Source organism: Microcaecilia unicolor, chromosome 9, assembly GCF_901765095.1.
Source record: "Microcaecilia unicolor chromosome 9, aMicUni1.1, whole genome shotgun sequence".
NCBI lineage: Eukaryota > Metazoa > Chordata > Amphibia > Gymnophiona > Siphonopidae > Microcaecilia > Microcaecilia unicolor.
The window spans coordinates 156,630,223-156,640,400 of NC_044039.1; positions in this window are offsets into that span (position 1 = coordinate 156,630,223).

Consider the following 10,178-nt stretch of genomic DNA (forward strand, 5'->3'; position numbering starts at 1 on the left):
TACCCACATGTAACAAGACAGCTGGCTCATACCCAGCACTATCTAAAATCCTATCTAGGTGACGCATGAGGTCTGCAACCTTCACACCAGGCAGGCAAGTGGCCAGGCAAACCACACATCCACCAGCCACCCAGCTACATGGTCCTAATGCCTAATGATTGAATCACCAACTATAACAGCTGCCCTTACCTTTCCATGCTGTGCAGAAGTTGCTGGAAACACATCCTTGGTGTGAGAGGATATTACATCCCCTGGTGGGCAGGCCCTGGCTATGGGTTTGCTTCCTGCTTCACCAGGGCGATGCTCTCCTTTTAGGTCATATCCCTCCTCCAAGACAGCACTGAAGCTGTCAGACTGGAGTTAAGACTTCTCTACCATATCCCTGCAGGTCTCCTCTATATATATCTCTCTATCTATTTCAGCTCCTCCAAGTTTGATACTCTATACTCAAGAAATTGGACTCGTAATCTGAGACCTAGGACCTCATTGCACCAAGCACACACATATAGCCTCTTGTCAACTAGGATAATCACACATGTGACACGTAGTGCAAAAGACTGAATATCACACCTCTTGCTGCTAGTCTGCATCTTAGTATTGGTGAGTTGTCTAGTTATTTAAAACTTGTAAGGATACTAAACTAATATAAAGGGCCATAAGATTCTATGGTATATTTTATATTTTTATTTAGTTCTTGCTTCTCTGCAAATTGCAAATAAATTGTTTAGGGAAAATTACTTGTGGATGAAAATACTCTGATAAATTTTCCACTTGTTCTCTTAATTGGGGTAATGGACTATAAGAGATGTGCCAGGAGAGAGTGTTTGGAAAAGAAATCTGAATAGGCTCTGCTCAGCTGTCTAATGGCTATCTTTTAATGCTCTAGGCTGTAAAAGTTAAGTTTAAAACTAAAAACTTTTTAGACTATTTAAACAAGTTAATAAATTATCTTCTATCCCAACGTTTAATTTATCAAAGCACAGAGCAAAATAGTGTTCACTTACCTAGGAGCCCATACTCTACCTTGAAACTAACATTATAAAAATACCGCGGCATGCTATAATCAGTGAGCATATAAATTACTGCCATGTTAAAATTGTCTCAGTAATCTGCAGCTAATTACCAAATGTCACCTTTCCTGTCAGTGCCTGAGAATTGATTTACTCAGGCACTGACAGGAAGGGTGACATTAAAGAAAAAAAAATCTGCCGGTACCCCGAACCCAGTTTTCTGCAGGGCACCTATCCCTCGTATCACAAATTATCCAAAGAGGAGTGAAGTAAATCAAACCACTACTAGAAACACTTAGACCAGAAAAAAATAAATACATTTTTACTTTTAGGAAGGAAAAAGCCTCATACATATACAGATATCAATTATTGAATAACCTATTTTTCATCGATAATTGGTTCAAAAAACCATCCACCTTGCCTATTTTTAAACTTTTCCCCAAAAAGTTTTTTATTGTAAATATAAAGTCTTGTTACTTAGCTTATCAGCAGATCTATAGGTCTTCCTGACATTGGTCACCGTTTCGCAGTGCCAAACTACTGCATCAGGGGGTAAGAGACTTTCTTTCAGTAGTGCTTCCTAGTTCTATGGAATACTGAACACAGTTTTAGTGAAGTGTTTCAAGTAGTAGGCCCCTATCCCTATCAGTTTAAAAGCCTCCCTTCCTCCTTCTCCCCGACATGACCTCCTGATCCCCCAACAGTAAAACATAAAATAACCTGCTGGTCTAGTGGGTCCTCCCCCATCCAACCCCCTTCCCACCCCAAATATCAACACAAAAACCCTGGTGGCCTAGTGAACCTCCTCTCTTCCCCCACCCCAACCTGCCTGTCCCCAATTGCTAAAGAAACCTCCCTGTTGTCTACTGGTACCCCCCTAACCACCTGAATTTTTGAAAGCCCCCCCCCCCCCCTGACTCTCCCCATACCTGAAGGCAGGAGCAATACCCACTCACTCCTGCCTTCAGCACTGTCATCTTCAAAATGGTGATGCTCAGCCCCTCAATGTACAACCTGGTATACACTTATATGATATACTTGCTCTCTAAGCTCTTACTAAGGTGGTTTTATAAAATTTTAAAATAATATACTACTGCATACCAGGGAACAGAATTTCAACTGCTTATATCATGCAGTTTTTTCTGGACTGTACCATCCAGTGTTTATATGCTCAAACATTGCTGCTCCTTGAATGAGCATTTCATGCCAATTGTGCAGGAAATCAGTGTGACATACCATATTAATGCTATTCAACAAACCTGGCAGGGAACTGAGGTCTGTCATGCTGATTTCAAGATTGCAGAATGGCTGTGAATGATGATGGATACCAAGGCATTTCCTAAAAATTCAGTAATGGCAAGAATCAACGTCTTCTTTGATTTAGTACAAATGAGTATGCTTTTTACTTACATACCACTGTCCCATAACCAATATATTTCTGCCTTATAAAAAGAAATGGAAGAAAGCTACCTGGCTTGGCAGCAGTTTGGGGCGCAGTCACGTATGAAACTTATGTCTGAGCTTCCTATACACTGGTATGTGGCCAACAGTAGTAAAATGGCCAGTTTTCCAATTTTTGTATTAATAGTCATGCACTAATGTTCACAAAATATAAACTTAGGAAAACTCCCTCTAATGTAAGCATATAAAAGGATCAGGAGGAAAAAGCCTCAAGAAGCTCCTCTTCAATCCACAACGGTGTTAAGAGAGCTAGGACTTCATCATAGGCAAAAAAACCTCCTGGTTTTAATTGTTAATGTATCTAGCCTCAATCATAAAAAGTTCGAGTGTCAACAATATCAATAGGTACTTAGCTTAGAGAGTTGAAGCACGCCGTTATCCTGTCTCGTCTTGATTCTTCAATTTAAATGACCTTGGCCAACGTTGTTCCCCGTTTCGCCGAAGCTGCATCAGAACCACTAGTCAAATTATAACTCTCTCCCATGTTACAGTCTATAATTTGACTAGTGGTTCTGATGCACCTTCGGCGAGACGGGGGCCAACATTGGCCATGGTCATTTAAATTGAAGAATCAAGAAGAGACAGGATAACGGTGTGCTTCAATTCTCTAAGCTAAGTACCTATTGATATTGTTGACACTCGAACTTTTTATGATTGAGGCTAGATACATTAACAATTAAAACAGGAGGTTTTTTTGTCTATGATGAAGAAGTCCTAGCTCTCTTAACACAGTTGTGGATTGAAGAGGAACTTCTTGGGGGGGCTTTTTCCTCCTGATCCTTTATATGCTTACACTAGAGGGAGTTTTCCTAAGTTTGTTTTGTGGGTATTGCTAGTGGATACTCTTTCCCCAATTGAAGATTTAGTTCATCTCATGCACGTTATGAGATGAACTAATAGCCATCTTATGGGGCTATTAAAAACAAAATTAGAGCATGTGCACTTATCAACATCTAGGGCCCCATTTACTAAGCCGCAATAGAGGCACGTTAGTGCTATTAGCGTGCGCTAACTGTGTAGGTGCCCACAATATTCCTATGGGCACCTACACAGTTAATGCGTGCTAATTTTTGCATGCGCTAAAAACACTAGCATGCCTTATTAAACAGAGCCCTTATTTTGTAAACAGTAAGGACTCACATGCTAATCGTGCAGTACTATAACTGTACTGTGTAGTTCAGGAATGCCCAGACGTGCCCCCTCCAATAAACATTAAAAAATATTTTTAGCACATAGCTAGCATATGCCAACTTGGAACTTGCTGTAGGACACAAGTGCATCCTGTGATAAGTCATTTTAAGTTGTAGTGAGTGCATGCTGACACTTACCGCAGCTTAGAAAAATAGCCCCTAAGTGCAGTTATACAAGTTATACAAATTAGTAACAATTGTGCCAATTATCTAATTATTGGTTGTTAATGCCAATTAGTGCCTAATTTGCCAATTAACTTACACATGTAACTAGCACTATTCTATAACCTGTGCATGCAATTCTGTGCACTAAGTGTAAAAATGTTCAAGCAAGGTAACAGAGGGACCCTTATACTAAAGGGTTGACATACCACTGCCGAGCTACCGCAGGAGCCCGACGGTAGTTCCCACTCCCAGCACGTGCCATTTCTGGCACTACAAAAATATTTTCTATTTTGTTGCACCTGTGCTTATCTTGCAGTAATTGCTGCCCGGTTACCGCTTGGTTAGCTTGGGAGTCCTTACCGCCATATCAAAGGGCCATTTCATTTCCCCCAAAAAAGACAGCCTTTTATCCATTGTGGTAAAATGGGGTCTCAGCACGTGTCAAAAACACGCGCTGACGTTAGTGCAGGCTCCCTCTTACCGCAGCTTAGTAGAAGGACCCCAGAATGAGTGGGATAGAGGTTGACTGTTGTTGTTCTTGTACCTATAGCCAGTGGCAGTGATTACCTTATACATATGTTCAGCACTGTCACCAATATATATAGTGGTACTATTTATTTATTTATTTATTTATTTATTTATTTATTTATTTATTTATTTAATTTGATATATTACCAATCATTATATGGCATCTAGGAGGTTTACAGTAAACGCTCAGAAGAGCAGTAAATAACAGGGGTACAAGAGTGGAAAGGAAAATAAGTCCAGAACAAGAAAATGAGAGGTTATAGTGAGAAAGCTTGACTAAGAGTTTTTTGAAAGCAGGGTATGAAGGTTTAGCTTAAGGGTCAGAGGAAGAGTATTCCAGAGTTGGGAGCCAGTATAAGCAAAAGCACTGGTATAAGTAGTGCTCAGTCGCAAAATGGAGAGAAGGGAGGTGAAGGAGGTGCTGCTGAGAAGAATGTAGTAGTCGAAGGGAGTGATATGGTATGAGCAGTCTCAAGATGGGACAGATGGAAGTAGGCCTTTGTATACGAGGAAAAGAAGCGTATATGTAATCCTGTAAGATACTGGCAGCTAGTGTTCTTGTTGCAAAGGTGGAGAAACATGGTCAAATTTATGGGCATTGTATAGAAGTTTAACTGTGGTAGACTGTATAAGCAGCAGACATTTTAGTGAAGAAAGAGGCAGACCAGTGAAAAGAGAGTTGCAGTAATCTAGGTGAGATTTAATTATGAGTGGAAAAAGAAGGGTATGAATACAAGAAGTAGAGAGATAAGACCTGACTGGCGTGATCCTTGCCTAAATTTTACATGCATCTCGAAAAAGGGATCACAAAAATGGGAGGGTCAAGGGCAGTTTGGGGCAGACTGTGGGCATGGTTTGCGGTTAAGCACACAATTATAGAATAAGGGGGTTCTGGTCATAAATTTAGGTGAGGGTATTTGCACCATGTTTTCATTGGAGCAAATGGGCATGCCTAAATTTATGCACAGCCCCTGGGACTTAAGTACTATTCTGTAAACCACACCACCTAACTTTAGTTGCAGCTTATCGAAAGGCACTTAAGTGGGGGTTTTGGCACCAATGTTTTAGCATAATTTATAGAATTCACCCCTAAATGTGGAAGTGTCAGGGCTTTTTTAGAGGACAATCGCCATTTTGAATTAATTATTGCAGATTAGTATAGCAGTCTTTATGCTCCTGTTTTACAGGGTTAGTGGTGAAAGAACTTCTATGTGAGTACTTTTCTAGGTGCCTTTGAATCAACTGAACTTTCTACTTATCTGGAGTAGAGAGATATGGTAGCCATGTTAGTCCACTTTTAAAGGTAATCAATAGAAATAGAATAGAATAAAACAGAGAAAAGAAAATAAGATGATACCCGTTTTACTGGACTAACTAAATACATTTTTATTAGCTTTCAAAGGGGGGTAAATGATTTGTTATTGATCAAATACAAGAAAATATTTGGGGTGGGTATTGATCCCATCACTTTCTGTATTGTGAATATGGGAGGATATTTAGGCTTTACTCTACAGAGCCAGTAGGCTTAAATGCAACAAGTGAATAGGCAACTTTCTTTTAATGCAATAGACTTTTTTTGAGCGCTATTAACATGTGAGCCCTAATTAGCTAGCAGACTTGAATGTAGTATTGAAAAAAGAGTTATTGAATGGGCAGTTTTTTCAATATATTAGATTATTCATAATACTTTTTTTTATCTATATAGAAAGTGAGAACTTATAAGTCTGTTGTTTTGCAAAGCTTATCCTTTTGTTCCTTATCAAAACTCAGCTGTTTGTGAACATTTTAGTTAAATGAAAAACTAACATTTCCCCACCGTGGAAAGCACATTGTGGAGTACCTCAAGGATCCCCATTATCACCAATACTCTTCAATATAATGATGTCCCCTCTGGTGAAATTCTTATTCAATCAAAGACTTCACCACTTCATTTATGCTGACGATGTCACCGTTTACGTCCCTTTCAGACATGACCTTTCTGAAATTACAAATGATATCATGCGCAGTTTGAACATCATGGACTCATGGGCAAACTCATGTCAACTGAAACTAAACACTGAAAAAGCACATTCTTCTCCTCTCTTCCCCACATAATAATTATAAACCCACAATCCTAAACACTCCTGATCATTCTCTTCCTATTTCTGATTGCCTCAAAATTTTAGGTGTTCCAGTTGATCGCCATCTTACACTTGAGAGCCAAGTTAACTCCATTATAAAGAAGATGTTTCATTCCATGTGGAAACTTAAACGTCTAAGACCTTACTTCCTGAGGGAAACATTCCATAACTTGACACAATCAATGGTTCTGAGCCATTCAGATTACTGCAATGGAATATATGCGGGATATAAAGAACAGCTCATGAAGAAACTCTAGACAGCCCAAAACACAGCTGCCAGGCTGATATTTGGCAAAACACGATTCGATAGCACCAAACCTCTCTGAGTAAAACTGCATTGGCTCCCAATCAAGGAACGCATTACCTTCAAAATTTGCTCTTTTGTCCACAAGATTATCTACAGTGAAACTCCAGGATATATGATTGACTTGATAGATCTTCCGACCAGAAATAGAACTAGTACATCACATACCTATTTGAACCTCCACTATCCGAGTTGCATAGGACTCAGATATAAATCAACCTATTCATCCAGTTTCTCCTATTTAGGCACTCAAATGTGGAATGCACTACCAAAGTCTGTGAATATGATTTACGACCATCTTAACTTCAGGAGATCATTAAAGACTTACCTGTTTTGCAAGGCCTATCCCACTGACCCTACTTAAATGCTTTAACTCTGCAACACAACAGAACCTTAGATCATATTGGACATTATATATTCCCTATTATCGTTGACCTAACCTTACCCGACCCCTATTTCAATCTATATTTGTTTACCCCCTACCGGACTTGACGTTCGCCTTTACAGTATTTTGTAAGCCACATTGAGCCTGCTAATGGGTGGGAAAATGTGGGATACAAATGTTACAAATAAATAAATAAATAAATACAGATGCCATGTTGGATAGTTTTTGGCGATGAAGATGAAAGTAACAGAATGCTGAGTGAATTCATAATTCTTTTTTATTGCTTTCTGGATATTATAATTTATTGTCAACGAGCCATCTTGAACACTTAGGGCCCTGTTTACTAAGGTGCGCTATCATTTGTAGCGTGTACTAAAATTAGCGCATACTAAATGCTAGAGACATCATATATTCCTATGGGTGTCTCTAGTGTTAGCATGTGCTAAAATGTTTGTGCACCTACAGCACGGCTTAGTAAACAGAGCCCTTAGTAAACTGGCTACACAGGCATCCCATCAGAGCAGACGGCCAGCCTAGTAGTCAGTGCAGTGGACTTCACATAAAGGGACCCAGGTTTAAATCCCACCTTAACACCCTTTTTTTCGTATTGTGAGCCCTCCAGAAACACCTAAAACCTACTGTATCTAACTGTACACCACAACAAAAGCCCTCAGGTCTATAGGTACAGTTGATATTTTGTAGAATTTGGAAGACTCACAATATCCACCACAAGTGTACTGGTTAGAGGAGGATAAGAACTTGGGTCCCTTTCGCTACAGTCCACTGCACTGACCACTAGGCTACTCTTGGGACCCACTTGCTGTTCTAATAGGAATGGCCATAATATCTGAAGCTGTCACAGAGCCTGGTTATGTACTGTCACTGTCACATCTTTTGGGGTGGAAGGGGGTCAGTAACCACTGGGGAACTAAGGGGGGTCATGCCTTAATCCCTTCAGTAGTCAGCTGGTTAGTTAGGGCCCCTTTTTGTGATGTAGTAGGGACTAAAACAGGTCCACATAAAAACATCCCAATGTTTGCCCTAGAAGTTTTTATCTTGTTCCATTATCCCTTAAAAATGTCCAAATTCTGGGCCTGCCCAAAACACCCCTCCCCCTTGCAATTTAGATGAATTGCAAAGAAAACAATCTCAAATCTGAGCTGAAAATCACAACTTGAACATTTTCCTATGAAAAACCTCCATCTGCCACTTTGTGCTGCTTTTGAGATTTTTTTTTCCTCCTTTGAAAATGAGGGCCATTGTCATCTTTACCTGACCTGCAGAATCACCTGTTGAAAATAACCTATTCTTGGCCAATATACATAAGCATTTCATCATTGGTAATTAATGCATATAGATACATTGTTTTATGAACATTTTAATGACCAATCTGAATCAAATGGAAATAAGGAATATGTTTGATTATTTAAAACTTTCTATATCACCACTACTGACAAGCAGATCTAAGCAGTGTACAGGCTAGAATAACTTGCCACAGATATCAAAGTATACATTTGGAAGTATGCACATTAATGTAGATGGGATCACAAATACTTAATGACATCCTCTATTGCCTCAGCGATCAGCGTTGATTGTATACGTCTTGGGGCAGGGACCCTTAATTATAACCTGCTACTAGCATGGACTTGAAGAGACAAGTAACCAAATCTAGATTGTGTTCAAGTCTGCAAACTCCTGAGCTTTATGCATGGAGATATATTTTTTAAATCATGCACAAATACAAATACAAGATATTCATGTCGGCTCAGGGGATCTTATCCTGTGCATTTTCTTTCAACTCCAGATTCTGAACAATGAGTCCACTGAGATAGTTACAGATGTTCTGTAAAAAGTCTGACATATGCATGTTGAGGATGTTTCTAAAAGTCATTAGAGAAAAATTCAGCTAGGTTTATCTTTAAACAAAATTATTTCATTGTGGGTTAACAGTTTTCAAAGATGTTATGGCTTTCTTAACTTAAGTATTAAAATACATTTTCTCACCATTATGAGACTCAGAGGTGGTGTAAACTCCTGCTTTCCTCTTGTAGAAAATCACTGTTTTAAAATTGATATGCCAGCAATGCTAGTTTTAATGGTATGCATTTAATTTCTATATTTCCATTGCATTGGAGTTATCCAGTTATATTTAGGCTGTTCTTACAGAATCTAACTGAAATATTTCAGTAAGTCACAAGAATACAAGCTCAATAAATCAGACATGAGTTTATGTCCAATTGCCTGTAAAATTACCAAGCAAATATATTTTTATCTTCTGAGGGGTGAACAACTTCTGCATTTGTTCTGTTCAGTGGCTACAGCTCTGAATCATTTTTCACATTTTTTCCTTTAGTTATTTTGAGGTTATCCATATTCTTACTCTAAAATTAGGCTACCAGAGCATCTGTGGATCATCAGGACATGTGCAGGGAAAATAAACCTCACTTTTTTGAACTTGAAAGGATTCAGCAGTAAGCATCTATGGAGCCCATAAAATAAGCTGTATATTAAGATGTTTTAATATGCATTTTGTTGACCTCATAAGTAGTATACTTAGATAGGCGTCTTAAAATGCATGAAAAAAAATCCATCTGCTAAAAAAGTCCAAATCCTGATTTTAGAAAGTCAGAATTTGGACGTTTCACACTACAGTTTGTCCAAACAGCAAGGGGATGTGTTGCGGGTGGGACCTAAGAAAAGCCCAAAAGTAAAACTTCCAACAAGGACTTTCAAATGAGAAGAAAAATCCATGTCTAAAAAGAAGGACAGTTTTATTTAGACCTATTTCAGTCACATCCAAGTTACAAAAAGGTGCTCTGATTGAGCAGCTGACCACTGGAGGGATTGAGGTATGACCCCTCCATAATCTCCCTTGGTTGCTGTTCCCCTCCCTCTTCCCTGAAAGTGAAATTGGAAATGAAAATCAGGCTTTATGGCCCAGGTGCAATGTGGTTTTTTGTTTTTTTTTACTGATTCTAGCTGGTTGAGCCAGCACGGAGTTCAGCACAAAGGGAT